At 44.0% G+C, this 26,591-nt stretch overlaps 1 long non-coding RNA gene across 3 annotated transcripts in view; it reads right to left on the reverse strand.

Annotated features, from left to right (window-relative positions):
• Positions 1-18,259: 18,259 nt before the first annotated feature.
• LOC106991526 (uncharacterized) overlaps positions 18,260-26,591 on the reverse strand; it is a 156,105-nt gene continuing 147,773 nt past the window's right edge. The window contains exons 3-4 of one of the 3 annotated variants that reach the window (XR_006055622.2): positions 23,463-23,654; positions 19,147-19,780 (exon numbers count right to left, since the gene is read on the reverse strand). This is a non-coding gene — a long non-coding RNA (uncharacterized LOC106991526). Of the gene's footprint in view, positions 23,655-26,591 lie in introns of all 3 variants that reach the window. The other 2 variants (XR_006055621.2, XR_009595940.1) reach the window with 2 other exon arrangements.

Below are 26,591 nucleotides of genomic sequence, written 5' to 3' on the forward strand. Positions count from 1 at the left end.
CAGCTGTCATTCCATGCCACTTTTTCATCTGGACCTCAATGGCAAATGACTGTGAGAGCTTCGAAAACCAAGAGCCAGGGTTGGTGACAAAACCTGTGCCAGCAATAGCTCATTCTGCTTTGACTCACATACATGGATGGGCACCACCTTGGTTTGCTTGCCCCATCACTGCTGTTGATAGTAATAATAACAGTGATATTCTTGCAAATAGCAGTAATGATGACGTCCTTGTCACTACTGTTCCTTAACATCTTTTGCCCTGTCTGTCGTGGCTTGGATTCCCATCTCACAGAGGCCATCAAACATGCTCAGGAAAGTCCAGGAGGGATTCGGAGAGACATGCTTGTCTAGACCATAGAAGGTCCTTCTACACGCTCCCTTCTCAGCCAGGCCTTTGATCCACTGATGCGAAGGTTGATTCTAAAAGGTCCATTATCATCGTACTCTCCCACATGTAGACTAACAGTAAATAAGGTGTTTAAAAAGTAGTTGAGGAGGCACGTTAATTTTTGCAAATAATTGTTCTGAACCCAAGCCCATGTGACCCAAAGTCTGGGATGGGAAAGCTCGAGTGAAAGATGCCCAGAGAATAGAGCTAAACGAGGAAGCAGAGTAATTGGGCTGCGTCCCTCAGTGTGGACCACAGATGTCTAAACAAGCCTGGCTTTCATCTCTGAGTGCTGAGAGCTAGGGTGGGGGGGGGGCAATTTGTCAAGTTCTGTACATTTTTCTCTGTTTTCTAAATTTCTTAGAATAAATAAGCCCTGGGAAATTATTTTGAAAATGTTTTTTAAACTAAAGATAGGTGAAGAGGCTCCATCTAAACTAAAGCTTTAATGGGAACATAAAATCTGATATGAAAACTAGAATAATTGATCCATAACTATTTACTTTCACCGTTTTCTAGAAAGAGCATAAAATATCTATTCAAAAATGGATAATGAAGCTTCTAATTCATAGCCAAGTGTTTAGAATTAACCAAATACTACTCTTAAAAATAAAAACAAAATCAACTTTCTAGTCTTAGGTTTTTGTCTGTATTTTTAAAACAAGATTTCTGGGGTTCTCTTTTCTATTATCTACTTAAGTGGAAATAAAATGTTGCTAACCATGATGAAAATACAACCACATTAGATCTTAAAGACAGAAGTCACATCACACAACTTCCTTAATGAGGAAATTAGATCACAGGGGACAAGAGAACTGCCTGATTTTCAAGACGGAGCCCTGGTTCCCTCCATAGCTCCTGATCTAAGTCATGTGACAATTCTGGCTCCATATAGTGGGGCTTCTTTCTATGTATGCAGTGTGCTGACGACTGACTCTTTGTGACCTCATAAACTGTAGCCCACCAGGCTCCTCTGTCTGTGGGGATTCTCCAGGCAAAAATGCTTGAGTAGGTTGCCATGCTCTCCTCCAGGGGATCTTTCCAGCCCAGGGATCAAATCCAGGTCTCCCAAATTATAGGCGGATTCTTTACCTACTGAGCCACCAGGGAAGCCCTTCTATGCAGTTGTCATCAATGAAGATCCTAAAGGCTTTGAAACGAGACAGGATTAGCCCTTCATTCAATGCCTCTTGAAACACCAGGAATGATGGGCAGGTGGACACACACAGCCGCAAATGCACACCCACAACACACATAAAGGCGAAGCACTTCATGTGCCAACAAGTCATTATTCAGACGACATGTGCACCAGGATCCTCTATGACCCACCTCCCAGAATATTGGAAATAAAAGCAAAAATAAACAAATGGGACCTAATTAAAATTAAAAGCTTTTGCACAACAAAGAAAACTATAAGCAAGGTGAAAAGACAGCCTTCAGGATGGGAGAAAATAATAGCAAACAAAGCAACTGACAAAGAATTAATCTCAAAAATATACAAGCAACTCCTGCAGCTCAATTACAGAAAAATAAAAGACCCAATCAAAAAATGGGCCAATGAACTAAACAGACATTTCTCCAAAGAAGACATACAGATGGCTAACAAACACATGAAAAGATGCTCAACATCACTCATTATCAGAGAAATGCAAATGAAAACCACAATGAGGTACCAATTCACGCCAGTCAGAATGGCTGCTATCCAAAAGTCTAGAAGCAATAAATGCTGGAGAGAGTGTGGAGAAAAGGGAACCCGCTTACACTGTTGGTGGGGATGCAAACTAGTACAGCCACTATGGAGAACAGTGTGGAGATTCCTTAAAAAACTGGAAATAGAACTGCCTTATGACCCAGCAATCCCACTGCTGGGCGTACACACTGAGGAAACCAGAATTGAAAGAGACACGTGTACCCCAATGTTCATCACAGCACTGTTTATAATAGCCAGGACATGGAAGCAACCTAGATGTCCATCAGCAGATGAATGGATAAGAAAGCTATGGTACATATACACAATGGAGTATTACTCAGCCATTAAAAAGAATACATCTGAATCAGTTCTAATGAGGTGGATGAAACTGGAGCCTATTATACAGAGTGAAGTAAGCCAGAAAGAAAAACACCAATACAGTATACTAACACATATATATGGAATTTAGAAAGATGGTAACAATAACCCTGTATGTGGGACAGTGAAAGAGACACAGATATATAGAACAGTCTTTTGGACTCTGTGGGAGAGGGCAAGGGTGGGATGATTTGGGAGAATGGCATCGAAACATGTATATTACCATATGTGAAATTGATCACCAGTCCAGGTCCAATGCATGATACAGGGTGCTCAGGGCTGGTGCACTGGGATGACCCAGAGGGATGGGATGGGGAGGGAGGTGGGGGGGGTGGTTTCAGGATGGGGAACACATGTGCACCCGTGGTGGATTCAAGTCAATGTATGGCAAAACCAACACAATATTGTAATTAGCCTCCAATAAATAAATAAATGTTTTTAAAAAAGACTGCATGTTATTTGGAAAGTGGAAATAAATGCAGATTTTCCAGACATGTAATTCTAACTACAGGGAAATCCAGACTTGAAGATGCAGGGAGCATGGAGATGTCCCTTGAAAGATAGGATGCTTTTCTAAAGCAGATAAAAGGCTACCCCAGGACCACTCCTGAGACTGACTCTGCCACCCTCTGCCCGGTCAGACGAATACACATCCATCCTGACGGTCTGTCTCAGGGAGAAACCAGACAAAGCCTGGCTCCATCCACAGAGTTGTGTCCTCTTGGACATGTCATCTGTCTAAACTTAAATTTCTGAAGAACGAGGGCAATATTATGTATCTTACTGTTTTATTGTAAAAATGATACATGAGGGACAAAAACAACTTTTTATGATCTGAAGTGTTAGTTGCTCAGTTGTGCCCTACTCTTTGTGATCTCTTGAACTGTAGCCCACCAGGCTCATCTGTCCATGGGATTCTCCAGGCGAGAATACTGGAATGAGTTACATTTCCTGTTCCAGAAGATCTTCCAGACCCAGGGATCAAACCTGGGTCTCCCGCATTGCAAGTAGATTCTCTACTGTCTGAGCCACCAGGGAAGCCCATGGGCTGAATATGTCCCCTAAAATTCCTGTGTGGATGCTCTAACTCCCCATTACCTCAAATGTGATAATGTTTAGAGAAGGGGTGAAAGTTGCTCAGTCTTTTCCAACTCTTGTGACCCCATGGACAGTAACCCACCAGGCTCCTATGTCCATGGGATTCTCCAGGCAAGCATACTGGGGTGGGTTGCCATGCCCTTCTCCAGGGGATTTTCTGGATCCAGGGATCGAACCCGCATCACTAGCATTGCAGGGACTCTTTGCTGTCTGAGCCACAGGGAAGCCCCTTTAAAACTACAATTAAGTTAAAATGAGGTCATGTGGGTGGGGCTGTGATCCCATATGACTGGTGCCCTTATATGAAGAGATCAGGACACAGAAACACACAGAAAGATAAAACACGTGAAGACACAGAAAAGGTGGCATCTACATATCCGGGAGAGGGGCCTCAGGAGGAGCCAGCCCTGCCCATGCTGAGATCTCAGACTCTGCCCTCCAGAACTTTGAGAAATAAACGTCTATTGCTGGAGCCCCTGTCTGTAGTGTGTATTACATTAGCCCAAGCAGGATAACTATCACATAGCCTGAAACAAACTAAGTGCTCAGCATTTACAGACATCACCTTCATATTTACCGTGACTACCTCTACACCAGTGCACAAGGGCATTGCCCTGAAATAGATGTTGAATGAGCAGAGAAGAAAGACTCCTGCCACTTGCACCATAACTTATCCACTTCCTGTTTATTCCATGACTTTGAAGGTTGTTACATTTGAAGTTTCCTGTTTTTACAGAAATTTTATTATTATTATTATCTACAGAGGTATTTTTCTTCAACTTTATTTTTCTCTTTTATCGAGGGAGGAAGTGAACTTGAACAAGGAAGACAAGTATCAATCACAAATTATGCAAGAATCTGAGCCAACAGATAAGCCAGTCATTTACATCATAAAAGCATAAACTCAGCACATGGGCTGTTGAGGACTAACTCAGAGCTATCAGGCTCACTGTCCCAAGACCTGAGTAAATCATTTCCCCGTGGTGAACTTTGGCTCCCTCACTTCTAAATCCTTTCAGTCACTGACTCATGACTCAGTGTTTAGAACCCCACTTAAAACAGCAAAATTACAATATCAACCAGTATTTCTGCTCCCCCAGTGGTGAGGACACCCAGTGATGCACGGCTGCACCCACTGTTTGGAGAGGAAACTCAGAGACCCGATTGAGTTAACCACGAAGATTGGCTGTCAGCCAGTCTTCTAGCTTATGGTGCTCAAGTAAAGAGTGTTAATTCATGACCAATTTCCAAAATGAAAAGAATACGTCTCTACAGTTGTTCTGAGACCTTTGTCGAGGTTTATCATAGGACTTCACTCACCATCAGAGTTTCATACAGAAAGATGACGTCTCACTTAGAAAATGTTCTTCCTGAACAACGGACTCTCCCAGATAAACAGATATAAAATGCATGGAAATGTATACAGGTGTATGTGTATAAATACATACATCTCTACACATAAACACATGTACAGGTCTATGCACACAGCTGGTATGTAATATACAAAAACTGGTATGTCACAGCTAGACATCAGCAGCAGCATGAGATAAATTGCATATAAATAAATATATTAAAATAACATATGATAAATATACATATGAATGAATCTGGGTTAAAATCCAGACTCCCCTGCATAATATGTATATGCAAATAGACAATTTTCTTACATTTATACTTATCTGTAAGAAGATAATCAATACTGCCAAACTCACAAAGTTTTGTAAAAAAAACATAATTATATTTGTACAACCATTGTGTTTTTCTTAATAAGCCTATAAAAGCTATTAATACTAGAAAGTAAGGAATCCATTCTCTTCCTCTTTGTTCTACAAAATTGGCTCACAATCAAATATCTCAGAAACATTTTTTTTTCTTTCTATTTCTCCAACATCTTCCTCATCCCCACCTCTACCTCCCTTTTGGCGATAGAGTGGTTTTATGTACTGTCAGCATCTAATACGATAGCCACTAGTCAGGTGCGGCTACTTAAACTTAAATTCATTAAAATTAAATAAAATGTTGAAATTCAGTTTCTCATTCATGCTGTGTGGCTCATGGCTGCCACGTGGGAAAGTGCAGACACAAGACATTTTCACGGGTGTGGACAGCTCTGCCTCACAGCTCTCTTCTAGGTTGTTCTGGATCTGGGGTAAGAATGACTGAATATTAAATAAGTATTTCACTGTGCATGAAAAACTGAATTACTCCCTAAACTATGAGACATGCTTCTTAGATTCTGGCTGGTGTCACCTTTGCATCTGTAACTGCAAATCTGTGTCTGAGTCCTATTAATACTAAAACACTTCAAATTCAGTTCAGGTCAACCCTGAGATGTGCATTCCAGGATGTATACTCCTGTCTGGAGTCTATGAATGGAAGTGCAGAACCCAGGACATGTGAGGCGGTACTGCTCCACCAGCCTCGAGGTACCACATTCATTCCTGAGCAGCACCGTCTGTCCTGGAGCCTGACTCTGAAACGTGTCTGGGGAAAACAGGACAAGGAGAGGATGGGAACAGACCACCAGGGATGGCTAGAGGAAATTCAAACTTTTGATCTAAGAAAGAGAAGATTTAGAGGGATATAACCTGTGCCTTCAGAGAACAAATGGGTCATCAAGGCCACTATGAGACAGGGTTGATCTGCGGCCACAAACTGGGGGTCATGGCTCAGGTTGTAAAAAAGAGATTTTCTGACCAATACAAGAAAGTACTTTCTGTCATGGGTAGAGTTATCAGAAATTGAAATAAAACTCCTCTGGAAGGCCCAGGTTCTTGTGAAGAACACTTCGGTTGGGATGGACGGTCAGCTGTTAGGCAAGAGCTATAAGAGATCTGAGCCTCAGATTCATTCGTGTGAAGACTAGGAACTCCAGTACCACTTCCAGCCCCCCGGGAGTATATATTCTCTGGGAAAACACTCACTATGTCTAAACACTAAACCTCTACACATCGCTGAAACCTTATGTTTTCTCCAATGCAGCCCAAAACCTAAAAGAATAAGTAACCATCTTTCTAACACACAAAGTCGCCAAGGGCCTAGGCTTGTCCCAAGAGCACAGCCAGGACTCAGGAAGGAATTATCCGTGAAGGGCCATCGTCTCAGGGAAATTCGTATTAGTGACAGTAGTTCCTTCTTTGTGCTCAGTCATGTCTGACTCTTCTCAGCCCCATAGACTGTAGCCCGTCAGGCTCCTGTGTCCTCGGGATTCTCTAGACAAGATTACTGGAGTGGGTTACCATTTCCTCCACCAGGGAACTTCCCGACCCAGGAGTCAAACCCGGGTCTCCTGCATTGGCAGGCAGATTCTTCACCACTAGCACCACCTGGGAAGCCCAGTTCCTTCTTTAATCACCCTAAATAAATGGAGAGGGAGAAAAGGGGAGGGAAACAAAATAACATATACAGCCTGAGAAAATGGAAAATAAACACAGAAAGTAGCACTAAAATCAGAGGGGTTTTTAAGGCGGAAAATCCGATCAAGCACCTTCTTGCTGAATGCACTTGGGTTACTTCTCATTTGCCTCAGAGTAGCGTTCAGACATTTTTACCCACCTCCCGCTACCCAGCCCTTCATGACCTGGCCCAGTTGCCTCTCCGGCCCCCTCTCTCCTTGTCCATGAAGCACTGTTTCAGTTTCTGCTCTATGGGCCTAGACCTATCTGGTCTCCTGACCTGGAGTACATCAGTGCCTCTGCCAGGAACTCACTTCCTGACTTGCTCTCACCCACGGCATCCACATGCTTTAGGTTGGAGCTTAAGCTGTTCTTACCAAAAGAAACAGTTTGCAACTTCCCCACCCACTGGAAGACAGGGCTCAGAGCCTGGTGAGTGGATGGTGACAGCACTGGATAGTCTGTAGATGAGGCTGGACAGGATGAAAGCTTATGTGTCAAAGCCCCAAACCAAAACACCCCCAGGAGCTGTCCAGTGTGTTACTAGAATGTCAACCTGGGGTACAACTCGCTATGGAAACCCAGCTACTTACACATGCAACCACCTGGTTGGATCTCAAGTACATCTTTAAAAAGAAAGGAGCTGGACAAAAATATTCATACTGCAGGATTCTGTTTATATGAAATTTGAATGCAGGAGAAACTAAGGTGATAAAATCAGATTTTAAGGGGGTGCTGTGGAGGTGTTTGGAAGGGATGCAGGAGAAAGCTTTCTGGGAAAATGAAACTTTCATCTTATTTCAGACTTTGAATTATGCAATTGTCAAAATTCATCTAATAAGACAATTAGAAATTAATATTGATTTTTACAGTATTCGTGTTTCTGTATGCTTCCCCACCCACCCCAGCCTTATGAAGCATTTGCTCTCCATGGTGGCTTCTGGAATCTTCTGTAGCTGTGGCTTCTGTGAGTGGCTCTTCCTGGCAATGTGTCCTCCAAAGCTGAGTGACCTCGCTATTGGCTTCTGGTGCAGCTCCCAAGCTGACCATACCCACTGGGGCTCAAAACTGATCTTCTTTGCTGTGGACTGAATGTTCATGCTCCCCCACCAAATCCATGTGTTCAAAGCTAACCCTAAGGTGATGGTGTCAGGAGGTGAAGTCTTTGGGAGGCGATGAAGCCACGAGGGTGGAGCCCCCATGATGGGATTAGTGGCCTTATAAAGGAGACCCCACAGGGCCCCCTCACCCCTTCCTCCAGATGAGGATGCAGTGAGAAGATGCTGGCTTTTATTCCTCCCATAATTAGAAAGTTCAGTGTCCCCAGTAATTCCACAGTAGCCCCAGGTCTGGCCTTGAATGACCCCTAGGGTCCATCCATCAACTCATCCAGGAATGAGAGACTGAGGACCAGAAAACAGATTGCTGCTCACGGTCACCGGACAAAGTGGCCTCTTAGAAGCCATGTGATGGCAGGGAAGCCTCTTGCTCTTGTTCTCCCACTGTTTGTCTGCAGGATGGTTTGAGATGAGCATTTGGCTATGAGGTATGCATGACACACACACGCCAGGCCCTGAAGACCCACTAGTTCCCTTTCATGGCTGTTTCCTCCTTGCTGTCAGTGAGTCTCAGGAAGAAAGGAAGAAAAGCTAACAGATACCTGTCTGTCAAGGCAGGTAAGAAATAGTTTAGAATGGTTTTAGCATAATTCCTACAGCTGACATTTTTATGTTCCTACTCTATGCCACCTAATGTTCTAAATACTTTACATATATTAATGTGCATAAGCCTCACAGAAATACTCTAAGGCAGGTACTCTCACTACCTCCTTTGTGCACCTGAAGAAACTGAAGCCCAGAGAAGTAAAGTAACTAGTCTAAGGTCACACAGTAGGAGCTGTGCTGAATTCAAATTCAGGTAGCCAGGAGCCTGAAGTCCTCAACACACGTTCGTGCTATCTTGAGACAAATTTATTTCAAGTTGCTTTTATCTTTTTAAAAAAGTCATGGCATGACTGCATCAAAATTGCTTCTGGTGCTTTATAAATTATTATTCAGTGGTAGTAGGTATCAACTTTCCTTGTGAGGCATTTGTATTTCTTTGTCATTGATGAAGCTCTCCTGATTATAAATACTGTAAATGGGTCCAGTGAAGGAGGTGAATTCGACCTCCCGAGGACACAAAGGTTCTGTGGACCCTCCATATTTTTATGTGTCCTTTGTGATGGGAACAAACGAGTCTGGGGGCTGCAGTGATATGATTATCACAAGAAAGGTCATCAAGGTAGTCAGAGGTAAAACAAAAGCAAATTAAATCATCTATCTGAGCGCAAAATCCAAACCACTGGACCACCAGGGAAATACCCACCTGTGATTTTAGAAAGTGGGACATTTTGCTGTGTCATTTCCGATCTTTTTTCAACCACATGCATCTGTGATCTATTCATGTTGGTATGCACACCTGTGTTCCTGTGACTTCTGAGTCTCTTGGTTGGTCATGGTGGAGGATGGGATTGTCTGGGAGAAAACCTGTTTTAGATATGATGAACAGTTGCAAACCTTGATGACTGCATTTCAAAATGCAGCACATAAAAGAAATCCAAAAGGAGTGTCTTTTCAACCAAGTTTCTATTTCCAGCTCTACACAAAGCTACGGATGTTTGGTAGAATTTTAAATATCATGAAGAAACTGCTAAGGAGCTAGGTGGCATGTCCCACAAAAGAGGACGTGCTGAAAGGCCACACATGGGCTTCAAGAACTTGGGCATCATGATGACAAACCTCTGTAGGGATGGGAAGTACCCCTCCTTGTCACTCTACTGTTCTCTAAAGAGCAAGGCACACAATGGGAATGAGTGTGTGTGCTGCTCTTTCCACTGAAGCACTTCATCAGGACACGGAAAATAAAGTCATTCAAAGCAGCTCAAACTCCTCTTGCCCTACAATAACTACACACACACACACACACACACACACACACACACACACACACAGTAAACATAGGGAGAATCTCTAGAGAGAATGTGGGAAAAGAAATTCACATCTCTGGAATTTCCCAACAGTCTGTTCTGTACTGTGAGGTTTCTACTAAGACCTTATGAATTCCAAAGATGAAATTAAAATACCCTCCTGTACTGCTTTCTGTACAGAAAAAAAGCTAAAAATACATCTGTGAATGTTTTATATAATCCTTCCAATCTTGTTTAGTCTTTTGACAGTTTGATAAAGGGAACATGGAATACTTGATCATTTAACTTCCTGCTGGTCAATAAAGCACATGAGAGAGATGGGAACATGGCTATCAGGGGGTCTGGTCGCTCCTACTGTCCACATGGGACCCCAGGAGGAGGGCTTTCATCACGTGATCAGGACACAGCTTCCTGGCTTGTATAGGGGGTCACTGGTTGCCCTGGAGATGTGATAAGTTCTTAGTGGAGGATAGATCTGATAGACACAGTGCCTGATGAACTATGGAATGAGGTTCGTGACACTGTACAGGACACAGGGATCAAGACCATCCCCATGGAAAAGAAATGCAAAAAAGCAAAATACCTGTCTGGGGAGGCCTTACAAATAGCTGTGAAAAGAAGAGAAACGAAAAGCAAAGGAGAAAAGGAAAGATATAAGTATCTGAATGTAGAGTTCCAAAGAATAGCAAGAAGAGATAAGAAAGCCTTCTTCAGCGATCAATGCAAAGAAATAGAGGAAAACAACAGAATGGGAAAGACTAGAGATCTCTTCAAGAAAATTAGAGATACCAAGGGAACATTTCATGCAAAGATGGGCTTGATAAAGGACAGAAATGGTCTGGACCTAACAGAAGCAGAAGATATTAAGAAGAGGTGGCAAGAATACACGGAAGAACTGTACAAAAAGATCTTCACAACCAAGAATATCACGATGGTATGATCACTTGCCTAGAGCCAGACATCCTGGAATGTGAAGTCAAGTGGGCCTTAGAAAGCATCACTACGAACAAAGCTAGTGGAGGTGATGGAATTCCAGTAGAGCTATTTCAAATCCTGAAAGATGATGCTGTGAAAGTGTTACACTCAATATGCCAGCAAATTTGGAAAACTCAGCAGTGGCCACAGGACTGGAAAAGGTCAGTTTTCATTCCAATCCCAAAGAAAGGCAATGCCAAAGAATGTTTGAACTACCGCATAATTGCACTCATCTCATACGCTAGTAAAGTAATACTCAAAATTCTCCAAGCCAGGCTTCAGCAATACATGAACTGTGAACCTCCAGATGTTCAAGCTGGTTTTAGAAAAGGCAGAGGAACCAGAGATCAAATTGCCAACATCCTCTGGATCATGGAAAATGCAAGAGAGTTCCAGAAAAACATCTATTTCTGCTTTATTGACTATGCCAAAGCCTTTGACTGTGTGGATCACAAAAAAAACGTGGAAAGTTCTGAAAGAGATGGAAATACCAGACCACCTGACCTGCCTCTTGAAAAACCTATATGCAGGTCAGGAAGCAACAGTTAGAACTGGCCATGGAACAACAGACTGGTTTCAAATAGGAAAAGGAGTACATCAAGGCTGTATATTGTCACCGTGCTTATTTAACTTCTATGCAGAGGACATCATGAGAAATGCTGGACTGGAAGAAGCACAAGCTGGAATCAAGACTGCCAGGAGAAATATCAATAACCTCAGATATGCAGATGACACCACCCTTATGGCAGAAAGTGAAGAGGAACTCAAAAGCCTCTTGCTGAAAGTGAAAGAGGAGAGTGAAAAAGTTGGCTTAAAGCTCAACATTCAGAAAATGAAGATCATGGCATCTGGTCCCATCACTTCATGGGAAATAGATGGGGAAACAGTGGAAACAGTGTCAGACTTTATTTTGGGGGGCTCCAAAATCACTACAGATGGTGACTGCAGCCATGAAATTAAAAGACGCTTACTCCTTGGAAGAAAAGTTATGACCTACCTAGATAGCATATTAAAAAGCAGAGACATTACTTTGCCGACTAAGGTCTGTCTAGTCAAGGCTATGGTTTTTCCTGTGGTTATGTATGGATGTGAGCGTTGGATTGTGAAGAAAGCTGACTGCCGAAGAATTGATGCTTTTGAACTGTGGTGTTGGAGAAGACTCTAGAGAGTCCCTTTAACTGCAAGGAGATCCAACCAGTCCATTCTAAAGGAGATCAGCCCTGGGTGTTCTTTGGAAGGACTGATGCTAAAGCTGAAACTCCAGTACTTTGGCCACTTCATGAGAAGAGTTGACTCACTGGAAAAGACTCTGATGCTGGGAGGGATTGGGGGCAGGAGGAAAAGGGGGAGACAGAGGATGAGATGGCATCACTGACTCGATGGACGTGAGTCTGAGTGAACTCCGTGAGTTGGTGATGGACAGGGAGGCCTGGTGTGCTGCGATTCATGGGGTCGCAAAGAGTCAGACAGGACTGAGTGACTGAACTGTACTGAACTGAACTGAAAGCCCATGTCAACACTTAAGAGATTCATTACCTTGGCCTTTGAAAGACATGAAAGTTTGGATCAGAACTGAGGAGGGCAGATGAAAGGGGCATCCAGGCTGCCTGCAGCGACATCAGTGCCCAAGATCCCTCGGGGCTTCTTAGGGACACTGCCGAGCTCTGGAAAACAATGTATTCTCCAAGGAGGGCCTTCTTCCTGGGGATGTTTGCTTGTCCAAAAGAGCACTTCCACTACTTACTCTCCACTTAGTAGTATTCAGTTTGTATTTGTGATTTTATTCGTCTTTCTGATTTGTATTGAAATATAGTTGATTTACAATGTCATGTTAGTTTCAAGTGTAAATCAAAGTGGTTCAGTTACACATGTGTTTTTTTTCTTTTCCCTGATAGGTTATTATAAGATATTGAATATATTAATAGTTTCCTGTGCTATACAGTAGGTCCTTGTTGGTTATCTATTTTACATATAGTAGTGTGTATTTAATCCCAAACTCCCAATTTATCCCTCCCTCTCCTCTCTGGTAACCGTAAGTTTGTTTTCTATGTCTGGAATTCCATTTCTGTTTTGTAAGTTAGGCCATTTGTATCATTTTTTTTTCCAGATTCCAGATGTGAGTGATATCATATGATGCTTGCCTCTCTCTGACTTATTCACTTAGTATGATTTTGAATTGCTCCAGTCTCTAAATATATATTATATCACAAGTTTCTATTCACAAATTCTTTACTTTAATACAAACATTGAGATAGGCCTCCATGGAATTAATGAGACATTTTTAGTCACTGGAGAGAAAAACTCAATGGATGCTTTCCCACGTTCACTACTTAGGACCTTGGGTGAGGTCCAGGGATTGAAATTTGAAACTTGGAAGTTGAAAGGGGGAATTCTGTATGGCAATTTCTTTTTGAAAATGTATACAAACTCCCAAGTTTCAAATCCTGGCCATGTGCTTTCTTTGTCCAATGACAGACGCAGTCCAGAATCCTTATTCAAATATCTGCCTTTAGAATTGATACCCGCACTTTTGAAACATGGCTAGAGGCAACTGTCAGTGGAAGTTAAAGATGTGCCAAGAAATGAAGGGATGAGGTAGTCATCACACTAAAAATAATAAAAGCAGTTAGAGTCAGGGAAGACTGAAATGCCCATCTGTGCCCGATGCCAGCAACGGTCAGCAGTCAGGGGAAGTGATGGAGAGCTGGTAGCTGGACTGGAAACTCAGGTAAAAGCTAACCTCAGCAAGATCGGGAAAAGCCCGCTGCGGGGGCTTTCACGTACCCAGACAGGAACGGCAGGTGGCAAGTGTTGCCTACAGGACAGTGAGGAACAAAAACAGACAATGGTCAATGAAAGCAGTTAGTTCAAAAAACTGAGAAAGATGAGCTGAGTGTTGAGAACTGGTCTCTTGGATTTGGTGGTTATTAACTGGGCTCATGTTCTGTAAGTCAGTGGTTTTATTAGAAATGGACAGCTCAATCTGTTTCTAGAAGTTTTGCATTTGTAGGAAGACTGGGAGGTATCTAGGCATGATCTCTCAAGGATCATGGCTGTGTATATGATCATATACTTGTATTTTCACATTTTTAATAGCTCTGAAAACAAAATGCATCTTACAATTGATGGCAGTTTTCAGTGTTTATTGGCAGCATGTTTTCATTCTCTGTGGCTCATAACATAATGGCACATTTTATGATCAATATTGCTTAGACTCCATAAAATATGGGTATACGGTGAGTGACTCAGCTAAGGAGAGGCAGCTGTGAGTGGATAAAAGATGCTGGAGAAGGAAGGAGAGGAGATGACTCTGAACAGCTGTGTCATTAGGTAAATATTTGCTGAGTGCATGAGTTATGCACACTGATGGGGCGGTGAGGGTGAAGTTTAATTGTATTCTGTGTCCAGGGCTGGAAGGACAGACGCAAGATGCATGGGGTGTGGAGACAGGACCAGCTGATCAAAACCCTGGGTGGAGTGGCCACCAAGCTTGGAGAAGCCATGGAGGACAAGCATCTTGTTAGGAAGGGGCCTTCCAGGGGAGAGCACCCCACTGTGGCATGTGCTTGATTGGTGTTAAGAAGTGAGACAGAGGTCAAGGGCGTGGGTGTCCTGAACAACCCATCAACCTGATGTGGGTGTTGAGAGGGCAGTCCGTGGGTGGAACAGGGCAGGAACCGCTGGAGGAAAACCCAGTCGGGCTCAGAGTCCTGGGGGGTCCCAGAGCAGGTTTTCTGAAGCCAGGAGAGCCCCAGACTCGCTTCCCCTTGGAGGCTGGGCTGTCACCACAGAAGACACCGGTTTGATCCCTGGATTGAGAAGATCCCCTGGAGGAGGGCATGGCAACCTACTCCAGTATTTTCACTTGGAGAATCCCATGGACAGAGGAGCCTAGAGGGCTATAGTCCATGAGGTTGAAAGAATTGGACATGACTGAAGCGATTTAGCATGCATGCACACAAACATTTAAAAATTTTAAGGACAAGAAGTCACTTTTTCCTAATCCAGAAGGAAAGATTGCCCCTCTAGATGATAATGTGATCAAAGAATTCACAGTCTGCAGTCTGCCTTCCAATTTCAGCCAGATCCCCGGAGGACAAAGAAGATAGATAAAAACAGCTGATGGTGGGTGGAGGCAGAAACACCACCACGCACCCTACCCCCACCCCCAGCCCTGATCCTGGTGTGTTTCATCATGTGATGGCGGCTGCACATACTCCAGGCAGAAACAAACATCAGCCATAGCTCTTAGCCACTGTTGTCTTGTGATCAGATGATGACTCTTTCAAGTAAAACGTCTTTGTTTAAAAATTCTCTACTCTCCTCATTTCTCTAAGTCATGCACATCCACAGATATATGTACATATATGAAAGGCCCATTGAAAGCATTTCACTTACACCAGGAATAAATTCTACAAACCTTTGCACACTGGCCGTGCCTTCTGATAACTCACACATGACAAACACCAGAGAAGGGGTCCAGCCTCTGTGCTCCAGGGAGGGAGGCTGATGAAGACTCTACAGCTGCTGAATCTCTACCTTCTGGTCCTCTACCCCTGGAACTGCCTTCAGGAACCATCCCATCCCCCAACGTAACTTTCCAATTGTGCTCTTTTCCTTCTCAAATCCCTTACAGTTGTATCCCCTTGGTAGCCATTTAGTTGCTAAGTCAATGTTTGACTCTTTGCAGCCTCATGGACTACTGTACCCATGAGGCACCTCTGTCCATGGGATTCTCCAGTCAAGCATACTGGAGTGGGTAACTATTCCCTTCTCCAAAGGATCTTCCCGATCCAGAGATTAAACCCGGGTCTTCTGCTATTGGCAGTGAATTCTTTACCACTGAGCCACCAGGGAAGCACTTGCATTCCCTTGAAATAGAAAAAGAAATAAGTCGTTCAGTCGTGACCAACTCTTTGTGACCCCATGGATTGTAGTCTACCAGGCTTCTCCGTCCATGGGATTCTCCAGGCAAGAATACTGGAGTGGGTTGCCATTTCCTTCTCCATGCATCCCCTTAGTTGTTCTCAAATTTAATTCTCTCCCAACATAAGAGGGGAGTGAGACACCACCTAGGGACCCCACACGAGCCTCTCCCCTGGGACGTCACCCATCACCTCCCTACTGCCCTCAACACCTTTCAGTCTCAGCTCAGGAGGCAAGCCTGACTTAACAGACAGCTTTCATTTCAGACAGCCAGTGCAGGAGACACAAAAGACACGGATTTGACCCCTGGTTGAGGAAGATCCCCTAGAGGAGGACATGGCAACCCACTCCAGTATTCTTGCGTGGAGAATCCCATGGACAGAAGAGCCTGGCAGGCTACAGTCCAGGGAATCGCAAAAGAGTTGGGCACGACTGAGCAACTGAGCACAGCACAGCATTCTGCTCCAAGGGGGCTTCTGCTACCTTTAGGAATTCACCAGTTCTTGGAGGGGCAGTCTCTCCCTGGTCAACATGAGCCCATGATATTAAAACACCAGAAAATACAAAACATGATTAACATAATCATTCAGGCCTTTGAGCCACCCATCCCCACCCCTACTCCAGCCATGACCACAGGCAAGGAGAATCACTCTGCATGATCCTAGAGATTCAGAGAGAAATAAAGCTTCTTTAACATGCATTAAGCCCAAGGGACTCAAATTTTATCGTGCATGTAATTTACTGAGCCATCTTGTTAACAAGGTTTCTGATTGGGTGGGAGGGATGGGGTCTGAGTGGCTTCAGGTCTAACCATCCCCTAGATGATGCCTGGGCAGCTGATCATGGCCCACACATGCAGGAGGGCATTCATCTAGAATCATGTGCCCCGTTTTTTCAGGCATGTTGATTTGTTAACTAAAGATGGAGAATATTATTTAATGTGTAGAAAAGAGCTTTAGCCTAAGACTTGTTTATTCTAAAGCAATTACAATTAAGGCTTTTTTTTTTTTTTTCTGTACCAGCCACTTTCTATCCCCAAATAAAATTTGATCTTACCATAAGGCTCATCTAATAAGAACTGGCCCAGGGGCCTTATTAATTCTCAAGACAAAAGGGTGCCCTCAGCCCCCTGTTGCTCAGAAGCCCTGGACTCAGGCAGGAAGGAAAAGGGTCTGTAGGGGAGGGGAAAGGCCTGGAGACAGGTTAGGAGACTGTGTCTCCCCTGGCATTAATATTGGACATGCAGTCATCCCTGTGGTGGACTCCACAAATGTAGAAACTCCTGCATATTTTGAAATCATCCCAATCAGCTTTGGTCATGAGAACAGACCCCTAGCTGGGTGGTCAGGGGCAACTTTCTGTAGTTCAGTCACTCAGTCGTGTCCAACGCTTTGCAACCCCATGGATTGCAGCACACCAGGCTCCCCTGTCCTTCACTATCTCCCGAAGTTTACTCAAACTCACGTCCATTGAGTCAATGATGCCATCCAACCATCTCATCCTCTGCCACCCCCTTCTCCTCCTGCCCTCAATCTTTCCCAGCATCACAGTGTTTTCCAGTGAGTCGGCTCTCTGCATCAGGTGGCCAAAGTATTAGCGCTTCAGCATCAGTCCTTTCAAGGAATATTCAGGGCTGATTTGCCTTAGAACTGGCTGGTTCAATCTCCTTGCAGTCCAAGGTGCAGCTTTATGGGCTCCTTAAAACCAGGACCACAGGACTTATGATGGGTGTCACCAAGCAGGCTGTGGCTGCTTTTGGGGGACCACTCACCTCACGACCCAATGACCTGCACCTCCCCTTCTCGTCCAAGCGCACTCCTCACTGCTGGCCTGGCTCTAAAGCTGTGGTTCTCAACCTTGCCTGCCCTTCAGCATCAACTAGGGAGACTCGGAAACTCAGAAGAACAAATCCCAGAGGCTATTAATTCAGGGCGCCCTTGGCCCTGCAAGGGATAGATGCAACCAAGCTGAAACCTACCAGAAAGGGTCCCCTTGGATACAGGATGCGAGAGGCAAATAGAACCACCTATAGCGCTGCTTTTAAAAGACTTTATCCAAGGGAAAATAAAGCACATGCTCAATTCCACTCTTTCCCTCTTAGAATAAATTTCGCTTGATTGGAGAGAACGTAGCATCAGCTGTTTCTCTCTGTGTGGAGCTTTTCAGTTTTCCTGTTCCATTTTATAGCACCTCCACTCCTACAGCTGTAATTTTATATGATGCCTTGCCGGCATTTGCAGAGTAAAACATTACATGTAGTTTCAAGTGCCAAAAGGTGTAGGAAGTTTTGTAAAACTCTGGAAGAGGAGAGAGCAATAGGTTTATCTTAAGGTCATAAAAATTTTATTTGATTTTTTTTCCCCTCCTTTATACTTGTTGCTGTTACTTTAAAAGTCTTCTGGCATTTAACTGGCAATAAACAGGGCAAAACAAACTGTCCCTTCCTTTAGATTGTGCAATTTTTATTGCTCCAGTTTACAGCCACCAAACATGCCTTTTCGAAAAATGCTTGTTTAACCACCTTCTGTTTGTAAACAGTAGGGCTGTGAGCCAACCAGCTCTGGGGGTGAAGTTGTACTGCCTGAGTGCCCCAAGGTTTTCAAAGATGCTTAGAAACAATCCAAAGTGAAGTGACGCTGATGATGCTGGTTCCTTAGTTAGACAATTGCATGGAACTGAATCAAAGCCAGCTGAGCTTGTGTTGTATCCACTTGTCACACCCAGGCGTTTAAAGCAAATAGAAATGCCAGCAGGACCGCAGTTGTAACAGAAGGAATCAGGGTGGAATTGTCCGTTTCCACGATAATTCAGAAGCCAGTGACCAGAGTTAATGCTTCCACACTAAATCGGGGAACACATTTTGTATCCCATAGGCAATGTGGGCGGGGAGGGCGAGTTTTATTTTAGCTGACACTACGCCATGCTTCCAGTTTTCATATCTTTTCAGTACATCTCCACCTCAACCTCAAAAACTTCAAGGTTATGAGTCAGGATCAAGCTGGATCGGGGGGAGGGGGTTTGGGGGGTGGAAGGTTGCCTACCAGTATATTCCTTGGGCAGGGAGAGAAAAGTAGGATTTCAGAGCAGTAAGTACTGTCAACATAAAAAATAGTCACACCCTAAAAGTTGAGAGCCACATTTTATTGGGCGGGAACTTTTAAAACTTCAAGCCCACAACACAGCATCTCAAAGGATCCTGAGAAAACTGCTCTTAGGAGGTAGAGGGTGGCGGTTTGGGGTGGGGTGGGTGGGTGGTGTGCGAGGGTAGGGGTGGTGGTGGGGCAGGCAGGGGGAGTCAGTTTATATAGAAGTTCGCAACAAAAGGTAGCTAGTCTGAACATCAAAAGTATTTTTGTGAATTAAAGAAAACCAGATACCTCAAGTTCCCAGAGAAGGAAATGGCAACCCACTCCAGTATTACTGCCTGGAAAATCTCAAGGACAGAGAAGCCTGGCGGGCTACAGGCCACAAATGAGTTGGACATAACTGAGCACACACAGGCATCCCAAGTTAAGGAATTTAGCGCTTTTCTGTTTACGGGAAGATGCAAGAGTCCGGGTTCACTGAAATCACTCCTGCATCTAGGGCCAGTGTCCTGTGCTTTTCACACCCTGAGCTCCTCGGTGCTCCCCGTGGGGAACGGCTACATACAGGCTGACGGCTGCAGGTGACTGAGGTCTTCTCCTTCCTGGGTGCCTTGGAGAGCTGGAATCTCTGAGGACTGTGACATCCTTGTTCACTGAGATGGCAGGAAATACTCTGTTTCTCAGTGCTTAAACATTTAAAGACAAAATTCGAAGAATTTGGAGGATTTTTACTCTTCTCTGAACACCTATATTTTTTGGCAATATGTTTAGCCTCCAAGGCAAATAGAGCAATAATCTACACCATCACAAAGCTTTTTTATTTGTTTTTCATCATTGCCTTCTTTATTTATTTATCTTTGTAGTCATGGCAGCAACCTGAAATGAAAAGGTTATTATTTCCTATTTGAAAATAGCTTCCGGATACCCCCCAGCTCCACAAAAACTCTTCCTCCAGAGTTTTCTATCTGTCAGTTATTACACAATGCAATTAGAATCATTTGTCTCTAATATTGCTTTATCATGTTGCCACCTTCCTCAAGAACACTGTAACAATAACAACAATATTATTTAATTTTATGGCACATTTCCTTCCCACTAGACACTTTGCTAAGTACATTATCCACACTGCTTATTTAGTATCACATTAGGAAGCTCTTATTATTTTATTGTATCATTTTACCATTAAGAATCATCAGCAACTTAAGTAACAGCCAAATATAGCTAGAAAGTTGAGCTCAGCTCCACAATAATGCATAACTGCTCAGTCGCTCAGTGGTATCTGATTATTTCCGACCCCACGGACTGTAGCCCATCAGGCTCCTCTGCCCATGGGATTTCCCAGGCAAGAACACTGAAGTAGGTATCTGTTTCCTCCTCCAGGGCATCTTCTCAACCCAGGAATCCAACCCCCGTCTCCTGCACTGGCAGACGGATTCTTTTACCACTACGCTACCAAAGAAGTCCCTGCTGATACAAGGTTGAAAGCTGTCGCTTTCTCCCTGTAGCTCTGACAGTGTTTCCTCTCAGTAGTTCATTGTTCGCTGCACCTAAGCTTAGCTGTTTGTGCGTGGCCAGTTGCTTCAGTCATGTCTGTTTGCCACCCCGTGGACTGTAGTCCACCAGGCTCCTCTGTCCATGAGATTCTCCAGGCAAGAATACTGGAGTGCATTGTCATGCCCTCCTCCAGGGGATCTTCCCTACTCAGGATGGAACCGGGGTTTCCTGCCTCTCCTGCATCACAGGCAGATTCTTTATTGCTGAGCCACAGGGGAAGCCCCAAGCTTAGCTAGAAATCATATCAAATACATACGTAAATATTTACCTATTTATTTATACATATATAATTCCATAGATGTAAATTAGATGAGCTAAATTTGCTATAGTGTCTGGTGATTTGAATCTTATAACTAAGTGTAAAGCACATACAAGTCTGAGGCTCTTTCACACAGGACACACCAAGTTTTCAAATGACCAATCTCTGGGCAAGGTCCCAGTCATGTCATGACCATCTGAGGATGAGAAGGGGCAGCTGATGGGGTTGCCAGATGGCCTTTCTCTCCAGTGCTCTGGTGATCACTGCTGAGGGCACTCTGCATGGACTCCCCAGTTAGTGTGTCCCTGTGCAGTCCTCACCATTGTTTCAGGACAGCTCCCACCCCTGAGCATGTCCAGCCCCTATTTTAATGCTGCGTTTGGGGGTCATCTCACGCCCTTCACATGAAGGGCTCCCTGTGATGAGCTGGCAGGAGATAAACCTCATTTTTAACCCCAGCTCCATCATTAGGAAACCGTGTGTCTTGCATTTCCAGCCTGATTGTAAGTGGAGGTGGGAGGGCTGTGGTCCTTCTCATCCCTGGGAGGAAGATGAGATCATATTTGTGCACATCTGTGTGTTGGTGTGTGCATACACACGTGGAGTATTTCTTTTAAGAAGTGGGACAGCCCATGAATAGCAGGAAGCACATTTCCCCCCCTTCCCCCCCATCTGCCAATGTTTTCTGGGTCCTTGGAGAGGCACTAAACACCTGGTTCTCACCGTAAACACTCTGCGGAAGAGCAAATTCACGCTTCCCTTTGGGCAGGACCTGGGGGACCCAGGGACCACAGGGCCTTCATCCCAGCCTCTCCTGCCTTCCCAATACAGGCAGCCTATACCCACTCAGGCATAAGGGTAGCAAGTCCTTTTTTTAATGCGTTCACCAGTATATTTGGAAAGACAGTTTCTGTGAGCAAGAAAACAGAGAAATGAGTTGCTTACTCCTTATAAGGGAAGACTGTTCAGTTTGATTGTATCTTTAATAACCAGAGAATTAACTCTGACATGTTTGACTGCCACTAGGAAGGGAAAACAAAAAGCGAACAACCCAGCAACCCCTTGCTTCACTCTGCATGTGTTTATTTTCAAAATGTTATGAATAAAGAGGTTAAATACTGTCCAATACTCATGAAGATGAGAGAATAACTTTCTTCTTCTTTTTAAATATATACATGCATGCATACATGTATAGTCATCATCCCACTTTTTTATTATGAAGGATAATTTGTGGGTAGACAAGAGGGTCACATCAAATCCTAGCTGCAGGGGTCACTAGTTTTATGAACTTCGAAAATCACTCCAATTCACTTTACTTTATTTATAGGTGGGATCGCAGTGGTGCCCACCTCAGGAGGTTTCATGAAAATTCAATTGCAAGAGTCCATAAAATTTTCTCTGGGGCAAGCAATAAGGAACCTCAACCACACAAGTGGCAATGAAAAATTATAAGTAATCTTTGTTAAAAAATGTGAAGTCAGTTTTTAAAGTGCCATAAACACATGAAACCACCAGTAATTCCACAATGGAGAGGAGTTCCTGTCTAACAGCATACTGGCTTCTTGCTGTCCCCATACCTCCCTCTCTGGTCCCATCTCTGTGTGTAGTTTTGCTGCAGAAGTAGGACAGGCTCCCTGAGATTCATCACCTCCTTCTGCCAAGCAGTGCTATGCTCGGGATGTTGCTAAATGTAAACACAGACATGGACCAGCTCACCGTCATTCATGGGCGCCTGCTAGTCCACAGGACTTGCCTGACCAGTCTCCCCCCGACAGCCCTTCAAGGCTGTTACTTCCTTTTTGCCTTTTCTGTAATGATGATGCTTACTTTTCAGTTTTTGTGAACGTGACCTCTTATTGGATGAATTCCAAAAAGAGAAACTGAACACTCAAAGGGTCCACGTTGCTAAGATTTTGTGTCCAGGCTGACAAGTTGCCCCCAAAACTATCGTGACAATGTACATCCCCACAAACAATACATGAGGGCATCTACTTTCCCACAGCTTTTCAACCTTTGCTAATTTTTTAGCCCCAAATTATCTTCTCATTGTGATAATGCGTTTAGTTTTGATTGTTAGTATAAAAAGATGTGGTGAGGTAACGTCCATGAAATTAAGGCACCAGGTTGCTGTAGCAAGTGGGAGACAGCAAACCTCTGTGACACACTGAGAGGACCTCACGTTCCCTGGACACAAGGGGAGGCCGGGGCCCTGTAGATGACCCAGAGCATCTGGCCTGTCTTCAAGAGACAAGCCCTGAGAAGGCTCTTCCTACCCACGGTTCTAAGGCAAGGCAACATACTCATGGTGGAAGACGCCTTGAGGGCGAATGGATTTACGACCCTGGAAGGGCTCAAGCCCACGGACGGTGTAGGCGAAGCTGGAACAGCCTACCTGGGAGCCACCTCAGGACCCCCTTTAGTGTCGAGCAACCACTGTGAACCACGAAGGTTACAGACCTGAGGGCAGTGGTCCAGTACCCAGACCAGGAGAGGCATTCCCAGCAACAAACACATCCATCTACAGAGAGCGAGCCTGACTCCCGCATCTATGCTCTCCTTCTCTTTGCCTGATGTTTGGAGTAGGATGGCAGCCCTTGGGACCACATAAGCCCCGGGATCTCTGGATAATTCAAAGGAAGTCTCAAGAGCATGGAAATGCTGTGCCATAGACTCTGCAGATGAGAGCATGTCTACATTGGAACAATTTGCTGGGAAAGAAAGAAAAACCAAGCTGGGGAAACATACCCAGTGTCACTGAAAGAAAATTTCACATGATTACTGGGCTTGTAGAATTCATGCTCCAAAATTGTCCTATTTATAGCCTCCATCCATTTTTCCTGGACTGCTTCTCTGGCTCTTGGAACAGGAAAGAGCTGTTTATACACTGGTGATGTTAACGTTGTTGTGAACGCTGGAAACACCAGGGAAGGGAAAGACCTGGGGGAGAGAAATGGAAATGCAAAGTGAAGCAACTTCTGGTTTGTGAAGACTTTTTGTTGACTTCTGCTCTCACCAATCAATTTTTAAATAGGTTAAGCAATAAAAACATTTTAACACATTTAGAAACCTTTTAAAGCATTCAAGGATTCCTAAGGGGGCCTAGGAACCTCAGCTTCTTTGGGGCTTAGAAGCTGCAGACCATGAGCTGGGAGTTGGGGGGATGAGTAGGGGAGAGGACTCAGTCATTCCACAGGTGGCCCCGAGAATGAAGGGCTTTGGAGCAAGGAGAATGCCTGTGGTCAGAGTACTCTCTTCTTTTTTTTTTTTTAATCGAAGTATAGTTGATATACAATATTATGTAAGTTTCAAGTGTACAAAACAGCAAGTCACAATTTTTAAAGATCATATTCCATTTATAGTAATTATCAAACATTGGCTAAATATCCTGTGCTGTACAATATGTCTTTATAGCTTATTTATTCTGTACATAGTAGTTTGTACCTCTTACTCTCTTACCCTTATATTACCGTGGTTACCACTAGTATGTTCTCTATGAGTCTGCTACTGTTTTGTTAGTTGTATCTTTTAAATATCTTTTATAATATCACATATAAGTGATATTATACAGTCTTTTGTCTTCCTCTGTCTGACCTGGTTCACTTAGCTTAATGCCCTGTAAGTCCATCCACATTGATGCAAACAGCATTATTTCATTCTTTTTTACAACTGAACAATATTCCATGGTGTATATATACCACATCTTTTTATCCATTCTTCAGTCAATGGATACTTAGGTTGCTTCTTTGTCTTGGCTATTCTTGAACCTTCTAGCAGTCTAATCCATACTCCCAGTTGGGATTGGGACAACAAGGAATGTATCATTCAGAAAACAAGTTGACCTATTTTTGACAAAAAGTAAACTGTGAAACCACATTTCAAAGAAGAGTCAAAAGTCTGATTTCAAATGGGAGCATGAATACTTACCATCCAGAAGCCTTGAGAATTCTCGAGCAAACATGTTCTGAACATCAGCTCCACGCCAGGACATAGAGCTGTGTGGGCACCAGGAATTTTAAAGATGTGAATGAAACAAACCATCTCAGTCAAGAAGCAACCCAAACTCGATAAAGACGTGCAGAAGTGTAAACATACAACTGCAATTCAGCCTCAGGTAGTGGCATGTAATGACAAACACAGCCCAGCAGAGCAGTTAGGATCGAGGAGCTGAAGAATAACCAGGTTCCAGTCGTTAGCTGGGTGACCTTGGGCAACTTGTTTAACTTCTCTGTGTTTCACTGCTTCATCTGTAGAATGGAAATAATAGTAGTCCCTACTTCCCAGGTTTGACTGAGGATGAAATTAGTTGATACTCATGAGTGAGCAGAACAAAGCCTGGAACATAATAACTGCTCAGGAAGTACTAGCTGTTGTATGTTCATAAACAGCTCCCAACCTCAGCCTTCCCATCTGTGACATGGGAGTAATAATTAGAGGCTGCCTTTAAAGGATGACATTGGGGCTTTCCTAGTAGTTCAGTGGTAAAGAGTCTGCTTGCCAATGCAGCAGACATGGGTCCAGGAATATCCCACATGCTGTGGAGCAACTAAGCCCGTGGGCCGCAACTACTGACGCCCTGCTCTAGAGCCTGAGAGCCTCAACTACTGAAGCCCGCGCGCCTGAGAGCGTGTGCACAAGGGAAGCCAGTACAGTGAGAAGCCTGCTCACTGCAACTAGAGAGTAGCCCCTGCTTGCAGCAATGAAGACCCAGCACAGCCTTAAATAAGTAAATAAAATTTTAAAAAGGATGGCCATTTCCAGAGGGGACTGTGCGAAGCCTTGGAACATGGTCAGGACTGTTCAAAGGCAAAGTGTTACTTGAATGATAAATGTTCCCCTGCAAGGCTCTTCACCAAATAAGGTGTATGTTTGTGGATTAGGTCGCAAGGCCATCTGCCTTAACTTTCCACAGTGTTACCCTTTGTGATTTTACAAGTGTTTGTTGGTGATGAGGCCAAAATCGCCCTGTGATGCACTGCCTCCCACATCACACATCCCGTTAAAGAGAAGCAGAGAGGGCATATATACACCTATGGCTCATTCATGTTGATGTTTGACAGAAAACAACAAAATTCTGTAAAGCATTATCCTTCAATTAATTTTTTTTCTTTTTTTTAAAGAGAAGCAAGTAATGGATACAAATCTAGACTGACAACCAAAGACTGACAAGACTGACAACCAAACCTTTTGCCTTTTCAAAGATACAGGAACCCGGAACCCGCTTGCCTCTGCTGGGCCACAGAGGAACCACACGCGTGCAGCCTCTGGGGATCAGGACCAGGGTAATGGATTTGCGCCATCACAGAGTCAGGCCGAAAACAAAGTCCTTGCCACCAAATGGAGGATTAGTACAGATGGAGCGGCAGAACTAAACTGCTGACCTCGTGAGCTGCTGTCATCATTTGCCAGCCTCTCCAACCAGCTCTGCCGACTGTGCAGGGAAGTCCCCTCTGGTGCCTGAAACCCTCTCACCCCAACAAACGACCCCTGAGGACACTTGCCCATCCTCCTTTGTCCACAGGCTTCCCCTTCCGGCCTCTCTCTCCACCTGTCCGGCTCCTAACCACCTGGAAAACCACAAGTGTGCACTTTCCAGCTTGAATGTATAGGCAGTTCATTGCTAAAGCCCCTCATACTTTTCTGCAAAACCTTTAAAAAGAGCAGACAGATAGACGAGACTAAAATGAGCACACAGATCTTACCCGGCCCGTCAAAGATGCTCCAACCCGTGAAAACAGGATTTTATAAATGTCACTCTGTTAATACCAGGTCAAATGTTCCTAATCACTAGAAAATAAAGTAAGATTTCTGTCGAGTTAAATGCCATTGTTTTAATCATTAGATCCTGGCATCTGAAAATAAGAGAGAATGTGTCTT

The sequence above is a fragment of the Ovis aries genome, chromosome 13, assembly GCF_016772045.2.
Source record: "Ovis aries strain OAR_USU_Benz2616 breed Rambouillet chromosome 13, ARS-UI_Ramb_v3.0, whole genome shotgun sequence".
In the NCBI taxonomy this organism is placed as follows: Eukaryota; Metazoa; Chordata; class Mammalia; order Artiodactyla; family Bovidae; genus Ovis; species Ovis aries.